Source organism: Hydra vulgaris, chromosome 03, assembly GCF_038396675.1.
Source record: "Hydra vulgaris chromosome 03, alternate assembly HydraT2T_AEP".
In the NCBI taxonomy this organism is placed as follows: Eukaryota; Metazoa; Cnidaria; class Hydrozoa; order Anthoathecata; family Hydridae; genus Hydra; species Hydra vulgaris.
In genome coordinates, this window is record NC_088922.1 from 34,291,462 (window position 1) to 34,316,235 (window position 24,774).

Sequence of the window (24,774 nt, forward strand, 5' to 3'; positions counted from 1 at the left end):
AGATACTTAGTTGGACCATTAGTGGCAGCAGCCATAAATGGCCAGCCAATAGTTTTTCGAAATGATATTAGTGGCAAGTTAGGCTAATTTTTAGCGGCTGCCACTAATGGCCCACTAAGTAACCGATGAGCAAAACTACAATGGACCGCTCAAACTGGTCCACCAAAATTCCAATAGCATGTTTGCTAAGGTGGTTCTTTTGCAGCCTAAGTTAAGATAAGGAAAGAAAAGTAGAGGGTTACAAGACAGATAATAATTAACATATTTTAGACTGAAAAACATGTTATTATTAGGCATTTTAAATACAAGATTTTCCGTTTCAGCGTCATTAAATTGTAAAAACGTATAAAAATGATTTGTATGCCTCTTATCAAATACGCATTTAAAGTTTGCGTTCAAGACCAAAGTAATTTGTTTTAAAGTTATCTTAAATTACTCTAAATACGTATCTAACACACGTTGTATATGTTTTGTACCAACTTGGTAAGTTCTATTCATAACGGCTACTTGAGGATGTCAAATTCTCTTGACATGTTTTGCTCTTAGATAGCGTGCTCAAAATATTTTGAAATGCAGGATAGTCACCATAGATAATCAGGAAAAAGCATCGACCCTTTATGTAATATGCCAAAATGAGCAGCCGTGGCGTAGTGGTAGCGCACTTCGCTAAGAAACGAAAGATCCGTGGTTCAAACCCCACTTCTGCGAAAATTTTGCAACATCAGTTAGGAAGGAGGCGTGAACTTCTTAAATTTCATAAATGCTCATCCGCAGTGCTCTGCGATAAGACCGTAAGGACTTCTAGAGGCACCTAAATAAAATTAAAAAAAAATAGAACTTTAGTAGGACGGTTTGAAGTTAGAAGAAAGGCATTGCCTTTTGCCGTTTCTAGAGTATGTAGTGAGCCGAAGAACCATTACAATGACTGTTACTTTTTTATGAATGGTATTAAGAAGTACAGAAAAATTAAAGAGAGAAAAGATATAATCAAAGACTTAGATCATACTTTCAATTCAAAAGCTAAACTTCTTTCATTAAAGCTGATGAAATTGAATCTGCGTGGCTAAGACTGTAGAACATGTGTGTACTAGAAACATATTAAAATTTGAAATTTGCTATGACTTGCGTAATAATCTATGTTGTTGCAAAGATTTGACTGGTTTGTTTCCTTCTCTTATACTCGAACATAATCTTGCATAATGGCGACTGGTGATAGATGGCTCAGAACGGTTCAAAAGTTTCAATACAGTGCTGCTCCGCAATCGAAATAAAGGTTCATTTTTGCCTCAGTACAGAAAAATCAAAACTATGATAATACCTAAGAACTTGTTTACAAAGTTAATTATTTTAAACTCAAAACACTAGCTTTCTTGCTTGACTAGCAAAACGGATACATGTATTTATTTTTCCTTACCTTATGGGACCGCAGGGCTGGTTGTGATCATTACAAGAAAGCTCATTGGCCCCCACAAGTGAAACTATAACCAGCATTGTTCAATGTTCTTAAGAAGTTTTTAGTAGATTTTAACAAAGTTTTATAATCCCATCCAGAAAAATTGTAAGGACTCTAATTACTAAATACCGTTTGTTTGGCTTATTAAAAAATCTCAAGAAAACTGGGTTGTTTAATGTCCATAAAGATTCATATATTGCATTCACGCCTAGTTTTTATCTTCGAAAACATGGGTAATTTAATTGAGAAGCATGATGAGAGATTTTGTAAGGACATTGCAAAAATGAATTGTGGATATCAAGGACGATGAAATACTGATATGATGAGAGGTTATATATTGTCACACAAAAAATGTCGGTTATCGAAGCACTTCAAATCTTGAAGAAAGAGTTTATAGTGAAGAATTGTATTATAATTGCAAGTTTAAAAACATTTATAATAAAGAATTGTATTGTTTCTTTTTGTTTTCACGCACAACGTACAGTCTATAAATACCTTTTTATATATGAAAAGTGCCATATGCTATGTAATTATCCTTACAATATTAGAATAGAAATATACAACATACTGGCTTAGGGAAAACTTGCATCAATTTTATGAAAATATTAAATAAAAGATAAATAAAAGTTATCAATGTTACGTTAAAACGATTATGATTTTTGAATTCATTGGCAAAAAATACATAAATAAACATTGAAATATCCATGTGGACAAGACCTTTGCTACAATTTGTGTCAATTATGATACATAATAAATCTTATTTAGTATTCTTCAAAATTTTATTTTCTAATTTTTTTTATTATTATCATTATTATTTAAAAAAATTTTAAACGCCTTTTTATAAAATTTTGTATAATATGAAACATATTTTTTTTAAACTTTACTGTAAATTGTAATACGAAGTTGTAAATGAGATATACTTTTTTGTCATATATTTAACAATAAAATTCATTGTAAAAACTACAAAATAAAAAAATAACTCAGAGCAAGTTGCTCAGTTTTTTAAATATATAAATGATTACAAAATAAATATTGTATTTATTAGGTTATAAAAGATTATAGTTATAAGCCACATTTACATGTATAAAAAAAATTTACATATTTGAAAAGTTTACATTCATTTTTTGAAGCTATATTGGAATCAATAAAAGAACGTTCGTTGCATGTTTTTTTACAAGCCACAAGTTCTTTGGATTAAGTCGTTTTTAAAGGTTTTCCACCATTTTTATGCACTAAATAAATGAAAAATTCACATTTACGTGAACAACTTTAAGCAATGTTTATATGTGGTATACACATATTTCCTAAGAGTTACAATACTTATGTATTGTATACATATGTATTTCATACATTATATATATATGTACTGCACACATACAAATTTAGTTCAGCAGAAATAAGATCATTGTCTTGGAGCTTACATTATCGAGAAACTTACATTATCGAGGAGCTTACATGATCGAGGAACATGAAAAAAAGCGTAAAACAAAATCTGTTTTTAATATATTCTGCATTTGCAATTTTAATTCAAACCTATTGTGTTTTGTGCTAGTATTGTGTATTTAACTTTTACAATAAGTTTAAAAACATTTCATACCTTGTAGAGCGACAGTAAATGCTGGCAAAAATTTCATTGCACCTTTCCGTATTAGTAATTGGTTTAATAGATAAATTTTGACTGCAGCGTTCGCACATTTTTTTTATGTAATCTTCATTAAGTTTTGTTCTTGGCAAAAAGCCTTGACGTGGACCTGTCAATAATTTTTTATAAAAATCATCTCTCCTTTAATTTTTTTCTATAGCCAAAATCTCTGCCTCATTTAAATTTTTAGCATTTTACAAAGTCACATAAAAACACATATTAGATAAAATATTTTATTTAATTTCTTAATTTACCTTGTGCTTTACAAAGAAAGTTGTGTTCGAATGATACAATAGCAAAAAATACCAATGCAATTTTGAATGTGTTCATTGTGATAAATGAAAATAATGTCCGTTAGAGTAGATAATAGATAATTTTAATAGATTTTTTTTTTACTTTATATATCCCATGATATGGGAATGGGTCCAAGTAAAAATGAATTAGAAAGTCTATATTTAGAGGCGAATATCCCAAGTTGCTGATGTTTTTTGATGATTTTTCATAAATCTAAACATAAAATTTGTTTTACTAAATCAGAATTCTAAGTATTTAATTTGTTTTATAACTTAAAAATGTTTTCATTAGAGTAACTTTCTTAATCCTCTTTTTGTAAGATTTGTTTTTTTGTTTTACTCATTTTAAGTAAATAATATTATGCAGCTTACTTTATTTATCCTTTAGACACTCAAAATATTATGTAACATAAATAAAGTTACATAAATTAAATAAGTTACATAAATTAATCAAATGAAACTAATCTGAATAAATATATATTTTTTTAGCAAAGCATAAAACTTTTTGGGAACCCATATTTTTTATCTACATCAACTTATCGTAAACTTTTAACTTTCTATTTGCGAATTTCAGTGAACCTATATAGGTATTTTAGGCGGACCACTATAGTTTTGCTCATCGGTTACTTTGTGGACTTTGTGGTTTTCTACGAGTAACTTTTAGTACCTTTTACAAATAGCTTTTAGTTCCTTCTAATAATAACTATTCATAAATTTAGGGGCTCTATGAAAAGATTGCGATGACGTATTGTCATCTTCTTTTTCTTTGAGCCCGTGTCTGTTTTATTCTTTATTTTATAAAAATCATTGTAAAAAAGAAAAGTTTGTACTTTATACTGTATATACAAAAACGGTGCTTGTTGACAAGATTTTACTGTCTTTTTCGTACTACGGTAGAATATGTTGATTATTTATTGTTAAACAGCAAAATAAATAAAATTAAAAAATAATAATAAAAAAATAAATAAATAAAAATTAACTTTTAGTACCTTCTACTCATAACTTTTAGTACCTTTTATTAATAAACTTGTTGTAAATAAAGTTGGTACCTTTTACAATCTTTACACAGTGAATCAAAAAGCAAATGATATACAAAATAAAAAGTATGTTTAAACAACAAGCATACATAAAATTATATAAAAAACTTTTTATTCAATCATCAGAAAATTCACCATTTAAATTCTCAGAACACTCATCACTCAATCTTCAAAAAACTCATCAATTAAAACATTAAACAACTCATTTAATAAACTATGATTTGCTATTGCTAAAGACAATCAAATTTAAAACCTTTACTAGCAATTTATCGCTTCTCTTTACAGGCAACTTTCTAAGAGCATGGATAACAGGCTCAGATGTTGTTAAGAACATATTTTTCAAACCTATATTTGTAGAAAAACGCGACTGTTTCCAAGTGCTATACTCTTGGAACTTTCTATAATCTTTATTTTACATTTTTTGAGATTCTTCCCAGAGCTGGCCAATTGCATGAATACATGACTTTATAACTTCTGTATTATGCATTAAAATTTTATGCACTGTAATCTAATAACACATATAAATCTAGAAAAAAAAGTTCTAGTTTCAAAACAAAAAAATTCAAAACAATCAGTTTCTTGGCTAGAAGATAAATCTCAGAAGATAGTGTTTTTAATCAATTTGACATTTAATCTTGTAATCTCTGCGCTCATTTCACATTTAGAAAAATTCTGTAAGCTGTGTTCCACCATTTGTGTTGCCATAAGCATATTTTGCTCTGTCTACAAGCTACAAGCTCTTAGCTTGCCACTTGTTTATATCAAAACGGTTACAAATGTGTAGCAAGCATTCAATCCATTGTTTTTGTGAATTTGCAGTGGACCTTTATAGGCATTCTCAAGCGGTTCATTTGAGTTTTGCTCATCGGTTACTTAGTGGACCATTAGTGCCAGCCTATATAAGTGGCCAGTCGATAACTTTCCGACATGTTAATAGAAGCTAGTAATTGGTTAGCCACTTTTGGAGGCTGCCACTAATGAACCACTAAGTAACCGATGAGCAAAACAACAGTGGTCCGCTCAAAACCCCTTTATAGGTGCAATGAAATTCCGCTACAGAATGTTTGTTGGGTAGGCTGCAGTCCACTTTTCAAATTGAACGGAAATGATTGATGTTTTTAATTGTATTATTTTATTTTTTGCCAATCTTTTGCCAATTCATCATTTGCCACATCTTCAGTACTAAACTCTGTCAGAACAAAGTCACACAACAAAGAATTTCACTTTTTTTTTGCTTTTCTCCAAAAAGCTTCACAACTACAAGAAAAGTTTGTATTAGTGTTTGTTTGTTTTTTTTTAAAAAAAAAGACTTTTTGACTTCTTTATCTCAACTTCTGTTTAACAAAAACATTTTGTACAAGCCTTTTAGCTAGTATTTTAAGAAACATGACATCATCTGGTAATGTTGTGAGAGCAACGCTAGGCAAAACATATCATTATTTTTAAATAAGAAATGGCCAAAGATTTCTTTTGTTTTATTAATTTGTTTATATGTGTAAAAAAGGATAACATCCATTTTTTTTAAAGCTGTAATGGAATCAATAAAAGAACGTTTGTTGCATATTTTTTGCAAGTCACAATTTCATTGCATTGCATCTTTTTTATCAAAGTGATTGCAGGAAAAAATAAAATATGAGGTGGAATGCATATTATTTTAATATCTGTACCACTAATTCAATTGCATCTATAGTCATATGACTTTTTTTCTATCCACTTATAGATAATATTTAATTTATACCTTTTTTTACACGACGAATTCATTTAGTTCAACTTTAAGTTTTGTTTAAATTATTTATATCTTAAAGTTGTCTCAAATTTGAGTTTTCACTAATCGTGCAACAACAAAAAAATAATAATAACTTATTATTTTACAAATACTTAATCAATCAAAAAGTATATATAACATAGAGTATTTTGATTTCTAAAAGTATATTTTATAAGTAAAACATTGCGTAATTTGATTATATTTTGACCTAACTTACGTATTAATTAAAAAATTTTTTTTGTTTTTATGCAATATTATAATATAGCCGAGTAACAGGAAACGATGGATCTACTCCGTAACGAGTTCACCCCACCTTACCGTAATTTTTAGAATTGTTGAATCGATATCATTTTCTAGTTGCCATTCACAGTTTGATTATTAATTCAGAGTATTCATTTAATAGTATAAGCAATATGTTGTTGTTAGTTTCTGTTATTGTTATCAGTCAATTGCTGTTGTCGTTATCTGTTGTTGTCGTCAGTATTTGTTGTTCTTGTCTGACAATTGTTCTTGTCTGTGTCTGTTGTTATTGTCAGTTTCTCAGGGTGATCAAAATCGTCAAATATTCGACAAAGTATTTACAAATATTTATGACAAACATTGTAAATAAACGTGTTACTTATTAAAATATTAGTGTTTTGGATCCAAGAAATTAAATGTGACAATGAAAAAAAATTTATTTGCGTTTATGCGCAGATGCAATTTTTATAGTTCTAAATTTTAATTTAAACATATACTTTGCTTAAAAATATGTTCATACATAAAAAAAAGTTTATTTATATATAAATTTATATATATTTTTGTATATATATTTATTTATATATATATTTATATATATATATATATTATATATATTTTTATATATATTTATATATATATATATATTATCATATACATATTTATATATATTTTTTTAATTTTACATTACAATCATTTAAATTAAAGATTTATTGTTGCTTTAAATAAAGATTAATTGTTGATGATTTTTTACAATTGATAATACCTGAATATATCTTTAAAATCTTTAATGGATCTGAAAAATCTTTTAACACTGCAGTATAGTGTTACTTTCTTAAAGATCTCAATTATTTCATAATACTAATATATAAACCGTCCAACAATTTTTTTTTGCTTGTTTCTAAATTCATCAAAAACGCAGATCCGCGGTGTTTTGTGCTGCAGACCGTTAGGTTTTCCTGAACCAATCTAACAACACCATCAACAAATTTCAGGTTATATCAATCAATCAATAAAAAGTATTTAAATTTTTAAAATATCCTATTGTTTGTGTTACTTGCATAGAAGTAAAATATTTTTTTGTTTGGCTGTTGCAGCCAAACAACATGGTTTTGAAGTCGAATTGAAGTAAAAAAATTATAACACAGAACCAATTTAGTGTATATTTAACCTAATGCTATAGCCAACAAAATACTTTCTGGTACAGCTTATAAAACAATTACTTTTAGTACTTTTATATAATTCTTCTAATGCTACAGCTAACAAAATAATTACGCAATTTATCATAGAGACAGTGTTAGTACTGTGAATAAAAAATTACACTTGGCACATTCAGGTAGTACAAATGGCTCTCTCTAATTTTATTCAAGTTCCAAATATACAATCGCCCATTTTTATTGACTATTTGTGAAAGACATTCTTTATTCTACATTAAACCATTCGTTAATAATAATGTTGTTGTTTTTTTCACCCCACCATAACAATTTAATTTTGCGCTACACTATTATTTGTAGGTTCTCCCTTTTCCTTAGTTTGTACTTTCACAAACACTCTAAGATACAGTCTTTTGCTGTATTTCATAATTATAAATTTATTGCCTTTTAAATTTTCTATATCCAAAATAAATGTGTGCATACCAAAACTTGTAGTTTTGCTCATCAGTAACTTAGTGGACCATTATTGGCAGCCACAAAAATATGCTAACCAATGACAAGCCATGTAGCTGTCATCGGTTAGCTACTTTTTTATTATATTAATAGTACAATTAATATGTTAGATAGTTATCGCCTGGACATTTATAGCGGCTGCCACTAATGGTCCACTAAGTAACCGATGAGCAAAACTTTAATGAACCGCTCAAAATATCTATATAGATCCACTGCAAATCTACTAAAACAATGTTTGCTTTTACTTAAATTATTGTATAAATAAAGTGATAAATTGAGGACCATTATTAGCAGCCGTCAAATGTGGCTAGACAACGACTAGCCATGGCAAGTTGTTTTTTGTGGACCAGCCTCGATAAATGGTATGCACATGAGTTACGTAACCTTTAGTAATTACATTAGATTTACTTGCTTTATTAAATTGTGGCAATAAAAACGTTGTATATCAGTAAGATGAACTTTAAAATGTATTTTGTTGAATGGGTTTAACTGCGTATAAAAGAAAATGCAAAATGTATAAGTTTTGAACAAAACTTTCTAAAAATGTGACTTTAATATATCCAGCAAACATTCTATAGCGGAATTTCAATGGACCTATATAAGCCTCTATGGTTTTATTCATCAAATATTTATTGGACCTTAGTGGCAACCGCCAAAAGTGGCTAGCAAGTCAACATTCTATAGCGGAATTTCATTGGGCCTATATTGGCATTTTGAGCGAACCAATAAAGTTTTGCTCAACGGTTACTTAATGGACCATTAGTGGCAGCCGTCAAAAGTGGCCAGCCAATGACTAGCCATTACTAACATTTTGGAAATTTATCGGCTTGCCATTTATAGCGTCTGCCACTAATGGTCCATTAAGTAACCACAGAGCAAAACTCCAATGAACCGCCAAAAAATGCCTATATAAGTTCACTGCAAATCCACTAAAATAATGTTTGCTGGGATTTATAGCATTTATAGCAAAACTACAGCGGTCCGCTAAAAATGCTTATATAGGTCCACTGAAAATCCGCTATTGAATGTTTGCTGGGTATCGGCTGATGCAGATAACAACTAATGGTTCACTAAATACCCGATGCACAAACCCCTATGACCCGCTCAAAATGTCAATATAGGTCCATTGCAAATCCTCTATAACAGTATTTACTGGGTAATTACATTCATATAAGCAACTTATAAATGTTTTGGTACAGGCTATTTGCACCCAAAACTATACTATTTTATAACGTTGCAATTTTCATCAAAAATTTAGATTATTTACCCAGAAAACATTGCTTTAGTGGATATGCAGTGGACCTATATAGCCAATTTTTAGCGGTTCATTGGAGTTTTGCTCATCATTTACTTAATAGACCATTAGTGGCAGCCTCTGTAAATGGCAAGCCACCCAGCAAACATGCTACAGCAGGTTTTCAATGGACCTATATAGACATTTTGAGCGGAACGCTGTAGTTTTGCTCATTGGTTACTTAGTGGACCATTAGAGGCTTGGGTGTATCGAAAAACAATTTTTTTTTGAATTTGAAATTGTAATAGAGCGGAAAAGTTGCATAATACTATAAAAAGTAATTGTGCCAAACTTTTTTGTATACTTTTAATGTCTTCAGTTCGCGCTAGGGTTTTATTTTTCTTACAAAAACACGTTTTCTGACCTTTTTTACAAAATAAAAATAACTAATGCATATACTACAGTTGTAATAGAATTTAAACATTACACAATGACTAAGTTAGAAATTGCTGTAATTTAAAAAAAAATATTTTAATTTCTTTAGTTGCCGCTAGAGGGCTGAATTTTTAAGAAAAAACACAACTTTTTTTAAAAACAAAGTAATTTTATATATGTTGTTGATGCTTTCACTTGTCGTCACTGTCACGATAATGGAATAAAAGTAATTAAAATGTAATTAACTAAATATTCTATGCCAACAGTTACACCGGTGATTTTTAAATGACATTAAAGTATTTAAAATGTCACAAATTACGTCATTTATTACCATCACCACCAGTATTATTTACCTCAAATTATGTCTATAATCAAAACATTTAATAAATATTCAGATAGCAAAAAGCACAGGCTTTAATTCTTTAGTTCTAATTTAACATCAGTTTGTTACTAAAATAAATTGAAATCAAAAAAATATCAGCGATCAGAGATTTATGAGGATTATGTATATGGAAGGACTCGATATTCAAAGAACTATAAGATTACGGTGAAAAGAAGCAAGAAAAAACAGAGTCTCTTACTGTCTAACCCATCAACACAATCTTGAGTTATTACAGGTGTTGAAGCTCAAGCAATATCATCAAGCCGCATTTAAAATTCAAGTTTTTATTCTATATCTCAAGATTATGACTCTGATGACACTGTGATTTGGAATGCTGACTCAGAATCAAATGCTGATTGTTTCTCCTCAAGCAAAAATGGAACAAAAAAAATAAAACTGAACAAATGAGTTACTATCACCGTTATCATCCTTAGCACAAACCTGCGATAGAATAGGTGTTTCAAGCAGAGATGCTGTATTCATAGCATGTGCTGTGCCGGAAGATATGAACATAATTTCAAAAAGAGACCTATCTAAAGTAATTGATAAAAACAAGATTCAAAAAGAACGAAAGAAAAACAGACTTAAAATGCAACATTTAGACAATGAAAATGTTCAAATGTTTAAAGGTTTGTATTTTGATGGAAGAAAAGATACAACATTAGTTATTGATACAAACAAGGAGAAAAATGTACGATAAACTATCAAAGAAGAACATGTAGTTTTAGTACAAGAACCAGGTTCAAAGTCTAGGGCATGTAGAGACTGTATCAAGGCATGGATACAGCATTAAGATAAGTATAAAACTTTTTTAAACTTTAAACAACATTGATACATCTAAATTAGTTGCCATAAGCTGTGACGGAAGAGCTGTCAATACCGAATTTCTTAATGGTGTTATTGCTTTGTTCGAGTTAAAACTAAAAAGACCTGTCCGCTGGTTTATCTGTCAAATACATGCTAATAAACTGCCTCTAAGGCATTTAATTCAAAAACTAGATGGACCTACATTAAGACCTAATGGATGGTCTGAACCAATCGAAAGAGAAATTAAATTGTGTGATACCTTGCCAATAGTCAACTACATTCCTGTTAATGTCACATTGCCAAAAATAGACAAAATATCTCTAAGTTTGACCAAAAATACTTACTTGATATTTGCAAAGCAATATCTACACGTTATTTTCCAAACGCTTTGGCTAACCGAAATCCTGGAAAACTTAACCATGTCAGGTGGGTGAATATTGAGGTATTATGTTGGATATAGCGAACCGTCACACAGGCTAAGAGAAATGGTTGAGTTTGTCATTAAAGTTTACTGCCAAATTTTGTTCAATATAAGATAAAATCCCTCATTCACGGAAGGTGCTAGACATTTATGGTTAACGATTAATTTATTCAGTTATGCCAGTTGTGAAACAAAAAGTATCATCAATCCAGCTATACAAAGGAATGGTTTTTTTGCGCATCCAGAAAACATACTTCTTGCTATAATATCGGATACTCGCCCAAATGTGAGAAAATTGACATTACAAAAAATAATGAAAGCAAGATTGATGAAAAAGAACAAAGTTTGAAAGTTCTCTATACCATAAATCAATTTTGAAGCAAAGACTATATAGATCTAATTGATTGGAAAAAATGTGAACTAAATGAACCTCCGATTACCACTCACATTTTAGATGAAAATCTAATTGAAATGTTAACAAATGTTTATCTTCTAGATGTGCAGCATTTACCATGCCATAATCAAGGAGTAGAGAGATGCATCAAACTTGTAACCAAAGCTTCAGATCAAGTTTGCGGATAGGCTAATAGAGACGGCTTCATTCGCGCAAGACTTCGCAAAAAAGAATGCATTTATTCAACACAAAAAGACAGTTTGAGATATATCCAAATGGATCAGAAAGTTAAACTTTATTACAGCTAAGCTTTAGACATTTTTCGAAAACATTTTCCACATAACTTTAACTGTACATTATGGACTGCAGAGCTTGTTACCAGAAACATTTTTTAGTAAAAACTCAGCCCTCTAGCGGCAACTGAAGACATTAAAAAATTTTCTTAAAAATTGTAACCATTTCTAACCTGATCATTGTGTAATGTTTAAACTCTAATAAAACTTTAGTATACGCATAGAATTTGTTATTTTTATTTTGTAAAAAAGGTCAAGAAACGTGTTTTTGTAAGAAAAATAAAACCCTAGCGCAATTACTAAATTTGGTACAATTACTTTCTATAACATTTTGCAACTGTTCCGCACTATTACAAGCATGTACACCCTATTAGGGGCAGCCGCAAAATATGGCTAGCCACTAATGGTCCAAAAAGTGGCTAGCGACTATTAAAATGTCGAAAAGTTATTGGCTTGCCATTTATAGCGGCTGCTACTAATTGTCCACTAAGAAACCAATGACAAAAACTATAAAGAACCGCTAAAAAATGCCTATATAGGTCCACTGCATATCCACTAAAGCAATGTTTTCTGGGCAGTTCAAAACCCCTTTATAGGTCCAGAAATATCCAGAAATATATATATATATATATATATATATATATATATATATATATATATATATATATATATATATATATATATATATATATATATATATATATACATATATATATATATGTACTATATAGCGACTATTAAAATGTCGAAAAGTTATTGGCTTGCCATTTATAGCGGCTGCTACTAATTGTCCACTAAGAAACCAATGACAAAAACTATAAAGAACCGCTAAAAAATGCCTATATAGGTCCACTGCATATCCACTAAAGCAATGTTTTCTGGGCAGTTCAAAACCCCTTTATAGGTCCAGAAATATCCAGAAATATATATATATATATATATATATATATATATATATATATATATATATATATATATATATATATATATATATATATATATATATATATATATATATACATATATATATATATATATATATATATATATATATATATATATATATATATATATATATATATATATATATATATATATATATACAGTATTGGACAAAACATTTGCAACCAACATCGAACAATGCTAAAAAGTGTTCCTAATTTTACATGTCTTAAAAACGAAACGAACTATACTACCACAGCAAACAGTTCAGGAGTCTGGAGTCATAGCTTGCCATGACATGAGCAATCAGCTGACAGGTGATAGCACACAGCCAGAATTTCGTTGACAAGTGCCATTTTGCAGCGGACAAAACAAGTGCAACTTTTTTGGTTTGTTTCATTTTCTAAAGTCTTGTCCGTGTCAACGTCACGGAAGTTTTTTAATAAATAAAGGAAGTATCCAGAGGTATCCAGAAGTTTCCAGAAGCATGCAGAAGCTTCCAGAAGTTTCCAGAAGAAGCATCTGGAAGCATCCAGTAGCATTCAAAAATATCCAGAAACATTCAGAAGCATCCAGACGCATCCAGTAGCTTCCAGAAGCATCGAAAAGAAGCATCTAGAATCTTCCAGAACAGATTCACACAGGTTCATTTCACTATATAAGAGACATGTAAATCGACATGTAATTCACTCAGTATATGAAAGTCAATCAGTCAGTATTATCAAGACAGTTTATTGAAGTGAGTTTTATCAAAGTGTTTTATCGAAGAACATCAATACAAGAAGTGAAATACAAAAAGTGTTTCATTACATCAATCCAGTCCACATCCAACCAAGACGTTGTGTACCACAGAGAATTATTGTATCATCACAAGGTAAATGTAACACGGTAAGCCTTGAAAAGCGTGATTATTTATTTTTATGACTTCAAGTGCAAAAATGGCTCCCGACAGTCTTGGGTTGGAACTAAGAAAGAAAATTATTGGCGATTACGTAAGTGGAATGTCACAAAAAAGTATTTGTGATAAATATCGCGTGAAAAAATGGACCGTATCAAGACTATGTTCCAAATATCGTTCTACGGGGAAGTTGGCAGCAGATAACAAAGGTGGAAGACCGCGTTCCACCAATTCAAGAGAGGATTCTATGATCGTCAGATCCGTCAAGAAGGATCCCTGGATATCATCAGTCGAGATACAAAAGCAATTAGAGCTGCCTGTATCGGACCGAATAATCAGACGACGTGCTGTTGAAGCGGATTGTTTTCTCGACGCCCTGCAAAGAAACCGCTGATTTCACTAAAAAACCAGAAGAAAAGACTCCTGTTTGCTACATCTCATATTGACTGGAATGTGCAGAAATGGCGAACTGTCCTGTTCAGTGATGAATTGAAGTTCAACATCATTGGAAGCGATGGCATTTGTCGTGTACGTGGACCGGCCGGAAAACGCCTCGATTCACGTTACTGCCATAAGAGCGTGAAGCATTGTGAAGGCAATGTAATGGTCTGGGGTGTTTTTCTGTTAACGGTCTAGGTCCAATACATCGAAACGATGGAATAATGGACCGTTTCATGTATAAAAATATCCTGAAAGATGTTATGTTACCTCATGCTGAATGAAATATGTCAATAAAATGGGTTTTTCAGCAAGACAACGATCCGAAACACACTGCAAAAGTAGTCAAGCAGTGGTTTCAATACAAACACCTATCGGTGATGGATTGGCTGCCTCAATCTCCGGATCTCAACTCTATCGAAAACTCGTGGGAGATTGCCAACCGCAGAATTAATCGTGAAGGTGTTCATAATAAGGATCAACTGTTTGAACAAATCCAAAAGGCCTGGGCAGCAATTCTACAAAGTTTCATTAATCACCTGATCAAATCTATGCCTCGAAGATGCAAGGCTGTGATCAACAACAAAGGATTCGCCACAAAATATTGATAGCAAAATACAGCTTGGTCAACATTTTGTTGAGTTGCACTTGTTTTGTTCAGAAGGAAATCAACTTTATTTAATACTTTTGATTAATTTATTAATTTTCGTGTACAAATAATGAACTTTGTGATGAATAAAACTTGAAGAACTTTGTCTCTAACAGTTACATCGTTAATTCTCTAAATCGAAAAAATGCAGCACTTTTATATAAAGAAACTAATTTAGCATTATTTGGTTGCACTCGTTTTGGCCGATACTGTATATATATATATACAGTATTGGACAAAAACATTTTTAACCAACATCGATCAATGCTAAAAAGTGTTCCTAATTTTACATGTCTTAAAAACAAAACGAACTATACGACCACAGCAAACATTTCAGGAGTCTGGAGTCATAGCATTCCATGACATGATCAATCAGCTGACAGGTGACAGCACACAGGCAGAATTTCGTTGACAAGTGCCATTTTGCAGCGGACAAAACAAGTGCAACTTTTTTGGTTTGTTTCATTTTCTAAAGTCTTGTCCGTGTCAACGTCACGGAAGTTTTTTAATAATTAACGGAAGTACCCAGAGGTATCCAGAAGTTTCCAGAAGCATGCAGAAGCTTCCAGAAGTTTCCAGAAGAAACATCTGGAAGCATCCAGTAGCATCCAGAAATATCCAGATTCATTCAGAAGCATCCAGACGCATCCAGAAGCTTCCAGAAGCATCGAAAAGAAGCATCTAGAATCTTCCAGAACAGATTCACACAGGTTCATTTCACTATATAAGAGACATGTAAATCGACATGTAATTCACTCAGTATATGGAAGTTAATCAGTCAGTATTATACAAGTGTTTCATTACATCAATACAAGTGTTTCATTACATCAATACAGTCCACATCCAACCAAGACGTTGTGTTCCACAGAGAATTATTGTATCATCACAAGGTAAATGTAACACGGTAAGCCTTGAGAAGCGTGATTATTTATTTTTATTATTTTTATGACTTCAAGTGCAAAAATCGCTCGCGACAGTCTTGGATTGGAACTAAGAAAGAAAATTATTGGCGATTACTTAAGTGGAATGTTACAAAAAAGTATTTGCGATAAATATCGCGTGAAAAAATGGACCGTATCAAGACTATGTTCCATATATCGTTCTACGGGGAAGTTGGCAGCAGATAACAAAGGTGGAAGACCGCGTTCCACCAATTCAAGAGAGGATTCTATGATCGTCAGATCCGTCAAGAAGGATCCCTGGATATCATCAGTCGAGATACAAAAGCAATTAGAGCTGCCTGTATCGGACCGAATAATCAGACGACGTGCTGTTGAAGCGGATTGTTTTCTCGACGCCCTGCAAAGAAACCGCTGATTTCACTAAAAAACCAGAAGAAAAGACTCCTGTTTGCTACATCTCATATTGACTGGAATGTGCAGAAATGGCGAACTGTCCTGTTCAGTGATGAATTGAAGTTCAACATCATTGGAAGCGATGGCATTTGCCGTGTGCGTCGACAGGCCGGAAAACGCCTCGATTCTCGTTACTGCCATAAGACCGTGAAGCATGGTGGAGGCAATGTAATGGTCTGGGGGTGTTTTTCTGCTAACGGTCTAGGTCCAATACATCGAAACAATGGAATAATGGACCGTTTCATGTATAAAAATATCCTGAAAGATGTTATGTTACCTCATGCTGAATGAAATATGTCAATAAAATGGGTTTTTCAGCAAGACAACAATCCGAAACACACTGCAAAAGTACTTTTGCCATCTCTAAAAGCTTTTCTAGCAATTCTTTTGTTTAAATATAACTGAACTTCTGCATATGTTACATCTGGGAATAACGAAGAACCAATAACCTAACCATAAATTAAGGATTTTGCGTCTACAATTAATTTTGATGAAGTTTTTCTTTTGTTCAACTTGTCATTTTAAAATTCATTTTTTTCATCTTGAGCACTCTGCACTTGAGCTTGCAAGTTTAGGCAATAAGCATAGTAAGCATTCTTTGCTAAAGTTGCTTTATTTCCGGTTTGATTAATTAATCTTTTTGATAAAAAGTTTTGTAGGTCAGATGTGTTTTATTTTAAAAAGTCATCTTCAGTCATAGTGTCTGTAATTTGTTTGGAAGAACATTTCTTTGTTTTTAAAACTAAAGCTAAATTTTCATTACTAGCACACAAATTTTCATCAAATTTATTTTCTTCTAAATCATTTGAGCAATAAAGTAGATAAATTATTTAAAAAGAATTTATAGCCAAAAGCTTTAATAAAATTGTACACAATCACTATCACCCCTTAAGCGATTCCAGAATGCAATGCAATAAGTTTACGGCAACCGGACTGGGAACGGATCTATTAGAGGATTAAATTACTTCGAATATATCAAAAAGTTAGATTAAAAAGCGACAGTGTATATTAAAAAAACAATAGTGTATATGTTGAGTTTCAAAGCTGTCATTTTATTTCAAAATTTATTTTTTTATATAAAACTTAAATTTACTGTTTTCACCATATTGATGTGGTTTTTTTAAAACTGTTCCATATCTTAGAACCTCGATATATTATACTATATTCTTTGTATTTAGTTACTTTACGAGGTAGTGTGTATTTGAGCCTCTCGTTTGATCTCAGAAAATAGTTATTGCTTTGATTTATCTTAAATTTTGTTTCAAAGTTTTTCGATGTAAGATTTTTTAAATGATAATACATAAAGATCATGTGTTGAAATGTATTTATCTCGTATACATTCATCATCTTCATTTCCCTCATTAATGGCTTTGTATGCTCAAATTTGTTTTTTCCGCATATAATTCTGCAAGCATGTTTTTGTACACTAAATATCCTTTTAAGCTTAGAGGGTTGTAAGCTTGCTCATACAATGTTACCATAATTAATATAGCTATGAGTTAGATGAAGTAAATTAATTTAGGACTTTGTGTATTAATTAAAGGACTAACTCTATACATTATACCAATAATTTTTTAATTTTTGATTCTATGTATTTTATGTGGGAAAGCCAAGATAAGTTTTCATTTACATAGACTCCTAGGTACTTTAAACTTTCTTGCTTTTTAATTTGTTTACTATTTATAGTAAGAAATAATAATTTAAGTGGCAGGTTTTCTTCCTGCATTTTTTTATAAAATAATGTATATTGAGTTTTGTCTACGTTTATTTACCAATATGTTTAACTAACTTAATCAAAGTTTCAGCCGTTTTATTGGTTGAAATATACATATCTAAAGCAGTTTGCATGATTTACCAAATATCTAGGAATTGTCCCTAATAGGCATTTGTTAGGTAAAACGAATAAAAAAAATTCTTTTCTTGTTGATATTATTTGTTTTAATTATAAAAAGAAAATAATTGAATTAACTCAATTTTTTTGATTAGTGAAGAACAAGATAAATCTAACCTTGCGATTAGTTAAACAATACTTTTCTATAGTGTTGTTTGGTTTTAGATTAAGCAAATAAAATATAAAAAAAAAAACATAAAATTTAACCTTATTTTATCATGAATATATAACTTTTGAATATATTGTATCTCGCGCAAGTTACTGAAGCAAAAAATGAGTAAATCAATAAAGCAATTTTACACAGCTAATCATAATTAAAAGACTTTATCATAATTAAAAAATTTTGAAATTCCGTGTTCAAACTTGAGCCTTTTTGAAATTAAAATTAAATAAAAATTGAGTCAATTGATTTTTCTAAACTATAAAAGTTTAAATAAAAGCCATTCATGGAAATAAATAAAGAAAGCTAACAATTCTTTTGCAGGTCTCGTCTCAAACAAAATTTAATATCAAACAACAACAAAGCAACGCAAAATTGAAACTAGGAGTTGTTTTGTTGTTGGCTTTGTTAATTGGACAGTTAAGGCTCAAAATAAAGATTTTTATAAAACTGTGAAAATGTAAGAAACATGACTATAACGATATAGGTAACTGTTTTGTTTTTTTTGAACTTTTATTTTTTTAGGTTTCTCTGTGGCATAAGAGCCGAGTACTTTAATTGGTATTGGTAATTAATGCTAATATTTTAGTATGACGTCAACACTTGTATAGACTATATATATATATATATATATATATATATATATATATATATATATATATATATATATATATATATATATATATATATATATATATATATATATATATATATATATATATACAGGGTTGGAAACTAAGTTTTTGCCGAGTTATAATTTTTTATATCTATGTGTTTATGTGAGAGAAGTAAATCGTTTGTGTTTCTATGTATTCATAGAATATTTTTACTTTATAATTGCACTTAATAAATGAAAATAAATAATATTCAGGTATTTATTTATTGTGAAAATAAAAAAATGAACATTTTTGTTTTATAGGAATTATTGCCAAGGGTATTGTTTTGCATTTTTTTGATTGCATCAATGAATTTTGACAGAGAAAGATTATTATTTATTTTCACCCATGAAATCGGCTTTAAAGGGGAAAATTTTCAACAATGCTGCCGAAATTATGCAGGATGTTCAGCTCTGGATCAATGCAAAGCCCCCCTGAATTTTTCGCAACTGGCATTGCCAAGCTGCCGGACAGATGGCGAAGATGTATTGAGAGTGATGGTAACTATTTCGAATTCCTTAGAGAGGATGGTTAATAAATTTCTTGTTGTATATTTCGTGATTCTCTTAAGTCGGCAAAAACCCTGTATATATATATACACATATATACATATATATATATATATATATATATATATATATATATATATATATATATATATATATATATATATATATATATATATGTATATACATATATATATATATATATATATATATATGTATATACATATGTATATGTATATACATATATATATATATATATATATATATATATATATATATATATATATATATATGTATATACATATACATATATATACTTATATATACATATATATACTTATATATACATATATATACATATACATATATATATATATATATATATATATATATATATATATATATATATATATATATATATATATATATATATATATAATATATATATGCATGTACACAGATCAAAATAGTTTAGAGTAACTCACTTAACACTCTAGATTTTGACTGCTGTAAAATAATGCAATAGGGAAATAAATATTTTTTAAATTACAAGTACTACGTGTCATCCATGTATTGTTAAAGTCTTTCCCAATAGCCCTAAGACGCACATTTCTTTTTTAGCTGTTTCATTAATAAAGTATATTCTTAAACTACTTTGTAGCCCTCCACATGAAACTGTACTGGTACTTAAAAATTTAATAAGTTGTAGTGCTGGATTAATATACCACATATATGAAACAAAATATGGAATCTGTTTTGTAACGGGGAATGAGTCCTTTGGGAAGTTTCATCTCATCTAAAAAGATTTTAAAACCTTTAGGATCTCCTTTACCATCTTTGTATCGCATCTTATTTAATTGTAAAACTATATTACCAGCGATACAATCTTTCCCAAACAGCACTCCATTATGTGTTTCAATCAATTTAATGCAGACCTGCAAGAGCTGGATATTGTTTCAAGAGGGTGTAAGTGACAATTAAGTTCATTAAAAACTTTTCCCCATAAAAAATTTATTAGTTGAACAGTTGCATGATTAGTGGCAACACGGTCAGTCATAGAGTTTGTAATGTTTTGAATAATTTTTGAGCAGCTCTTTTGATAGTCACAATTATGGAAATAAGAATACAAAAAGGCAAGTTGATCTATTGAAGATACAACATGAGTTTGATAATCGTGTGTAGTACCACCTGACAACTGATCTATTGCTATAACATGACACTGTGTTTGGGTTGTAAAATGAATAGAGTTTATATGTACTCCTTCTTGGGTTGTTGCATCAAACCCAAGGGTAAGATTGGCTGTAGAAATCGCAACTTCAGCAGCATGAAGGTCGCTAATTATACCTAATTCACGAACCATCTCTTCAACTGTGCTACGATGTAGGAAACTTTTTATATGTGCAATGCCTAAATGTTTAAAAATTTTTGGAAACAAAATTGGAATACTTTTTGTTGGTACCTGGTTAACAATGGCATCATAAATCATTAATCGTAGCTGCCATGTAAATGTTTTTTTATCTTTTTTGAATGGCAAATGTTCATTAGCAGAATCCTTTAACTTATCCAATTTGTATAGCAAGTTCATATTTTCATGTTCTAGACCCTTTATCCGGTTATCTTTAATCAAATTGGTCTAACTCCTTTCTTTTTAAGCTTTAATATCTTTATATGTTTTTTTAAACGTTTATTTTCTTTTAGTATCAAACTTTTTGCTGAAACTTCGGCTAATTTTTGCCTTAAAATTGAAATAGTTAAGTTTTTCCTTTTAATAGTTTGATTTAATCTTTTAATTACATAAGGATCTACTTTAATTCTTGCTTTTAGGTTAATTAGTTTATCTTTATGATCGGATTTCATTTTTGCATTATATTTATACATAAAGAATAATCTCTTTTTTAACTATTGATTTTTAGTGGTAATGTTACAATCCAGTTCTTTAATTGGTTTTTGATACACAACAGAAGTAGAAGGTTCACGCAGTTTTGTTTGAATAGGTGCTGAAAGTAAATTAGATGATTCACATAAACTACTTTTTGCCACTGTTGATGGCTCATTACTTTTGGAAACGATTTTGCATAACTCTTCAAGTTTTCTTTTGTTAGATGACTTAAGGTTGAACACTTTTTTGTATTTCTTGACCAAATTATATATCTGGCTATGAGTTGGATAAAAATCAAAATTTTTTAAAATGCTTTTGGCAGTTTTTAAAGTCAACTTGGATCGTTGCAAATACAATAACAAAACATGTCCATTGTAGCATTTGTTTTCATTATTATCTGGGACAAATGTAAAATTGTCTATTAAATACTGCTTTGCGAGCCCAGTTTTAAAAAATGTAACAGGAAAACTTTTTTCTGAATTCATATGAACTGCAATGCTATGAAATATATTAATTATAAATAATATTTATTTTGCAAAACCAATACAGATTTAAAAAAGTCCAATTAAAAACTAGTTCAATTGTTACGTGACATCAGAATCAAAACATTTCACGGCATAATTACTACCACTTTTTTTCAGAAAAAGTGAATCTACTACCAAAATTGCCAGCGATTTTAGCATATATTCCAATCTATAAAATTTCCTTAAATTTTCAGAATTAAAAGAAAAATACTTTTTCTTGTTGAAGTTTTAAAAATTGTCGAGAACAAACTTTTACTTGATAACTTTGTTTTCCTTTTTGATCAACTTTTTCAGCTTGTCTTAAATGTCATTTATTTGTAAATACTTAAATGTATTTTATACTGAAATTATTAATTGAAATATGAAGATTATAAAAAACAACTACACCTATTCTTAAACCATCAACAAGTTTAGTAATATTGTTAAGGCAGAGGTGGACTTTGACGCTTCATGAAAAATTCGGAAACACTTTTTTAAGCATATTTCGGCTAACGTAAAATTGAAATTCACGCATCCCTACAAGTAGTCCTTCTTTTACACATGAGCTGAGTACAGTTTTGTAACGGATTATGTCAAGGAATATTAAACTTTTAACTTAATAATAAGTTATTATTCACATAAAATATCTGATTATATGTGCATAGAGGAAAAATGGGTTAGGTTGTCTTGTCTTGTCATTTTTTATTCTTTTTCTTTTGTTGCTAAGATAATAATTTTAGTAAAAAAATGCTAATCTTTAATAAAAAAAAAAAAATTTATTATTGGTAATCTTTTAATTAAAAAAAATGCTGATTCATGACATTCTTCAGAATTAATGAACCGTAAATAAAGATATAAATTTAAAAAAATATATTAACGAAAAATAAATCGTTGCAACAATTTGAAAAAACCAACTCGCGTTGCTGTGGTAGGTACCGTATTAACCAGACAAACCTTTTGATTACGGTGGAACTCACGATTCGCATGGGAATCATATCCGGAATTTTGGCATTCGTTAAAAACGAAGTATCTAAAATATCAGAAATTTTAAAACTTTTTAAAAAAGACATCATACCTTTTTTAGTACTCGCATTAGTGATTGTTTTAATTACGCTTGAAGGATATTTATTTGGAGCAATATTAGCTGGAGTTTATATACTTGGAGAAATTTTGTCTGTTTTTTTATCTTTATATCTGTGAAAAAATAGATATATAAGATTTGTATAAGAAATCGATCGTGAACATGGGATTAAAAAAAAAAATTTTTTTTTCAAATCAACTTTTGTTGGAACTCGAAAATTTAAAGTTTTAAAGTCTGTCATAAAGTTTTTTAAACTGATATTGGAGTGTATGGCTGCTCCTTTGCTAGTATTAGGACTTGTTTTTTTTTTGTTTTGCAACACTTCCATTACTTGTTTAAAATAATATACGCCGGATTTTTTTTATTTTTTCGGATTTTGGTTTTGTTAATCGACAAAACGATCAATCGTTATAAAAAAGATCAAGATTCGTTGTGATATGGAAGAAATAAAAACAAAGTGTAAACACGTTTTAAATAATTCAGAAAAGCGAAAATATAAATCGATTGAAGAAATGATGGACAAAATAGATTTAGGTACAGAAATAAGGAGCGAAAAACTTTAAGAACTTTGTTTTTTATTAGCTTGCATATGACGAAAATACTTTTATATCGTGGTGGTTGATACGCCGGGCTACAAAGATAAAAAATCAAGTTTGGCAAAATTTAATTATTACAAAGGATGCGAAAAATTTAATTTTGAACACGTCAATGTATACGGTTTTTATACAATTTTTAATAAAATAGAATAATACAATTATTTTCCCATTTGATTGATTCCGTAAGAAATTCCTACCGAAATCGCTCTTGCTCCTAATACGAGCAAACAAAACACATTTAATGTACAATCTTAAAGAATCAACCATCATTATAAAATATGCAGAGCAACAATCGAAATTAAAAAATACAAACACTGTAATATAATTTCATCGTTTGGCATGTCTGGTCGAAGAAGAAATTATGAAAAAAATTCAAAATTTTACACGCTCGCAAATAAAAAATGAAATTACGTATCAATTTGAAGATTTTATTAAAACATAATGTTTTAATACAAAATACAAAATATTTTCTTTTTCTTTTCTAATCTTGTGATAACATTCTAATACGTCTCAAGGCCGTCGACAACTTTTTTTGATGTTTGAGCTAAGCAACTTCGATACATGAAGAAAACTTTATATTTAAGTATGTTCATATCTATGAGGTTTTTGTTGTTCCAGTCTCCAATAACCGCTTTTTTTGCATAGTATCCTCATTTCTCGTAAATATATGAACATACTTAAATATGGAGTTTTCTTCATGTTTCAAAGATGCTTAGCTCAAGCATCAAAAAAGGTTGTCTACGACCTTGCGTCTTCTTGAAAATAAAGTCCATTATTAAGAACAGTTTCACAATAACAACTCAATTGTTTGACCATATTTTTTAAACTTTCTAAATAAATTATTATTTTAATCATTTTATCCACGCTTGTAAAATAATAATAAAACAACTGCAAATTACAAAGACACATTCGAATGATTTTGTTGTTTGTATGTGATTGCGTATCAGGATAAAAAACCGCGATTCGGAAGATACAGAAATAATCCTCTAATAACGTTTTTTAATTTTTCTTTGTGCACATTGATTGTTTTATCGTTTATTTCTTTAAAATTCCTCACACGGTTTAACATAATAATATAATCTCTTTCTTTTTCTTGACATAAAAGCACTCAATCCATCACAATATCGTTAAAATTTGTTTCTTGTAAATGTTTTTTTAAA

At 29.7% G+C, this 24,774-nt stretch overlaps 1 long non-coding RNA gene across 1 annotated transcript; it reads right to left on the bottom strand.

The window, feature by feature from the left end:
* Positions 1-2,561: 2,561 nt before the first annotated feature.
* Positions 2,562-3,598, bottom strand: LOC136077715 (uncharacterized). The gene is made up of 3 exons (XR_010637209.1): positions 3,350-3,598; positions 3,051-3,204; positions 2,562-2,685 (listed from the first exon to the last, which is right to left on the bottom strand). It is a non-coding gene; the product is annotated as an uncharacterized LOC136077715 (long non-coding RNA).
* Between the last annotated feature and the right edge of the window lie 21,176 nt (positions 3,599-24,774).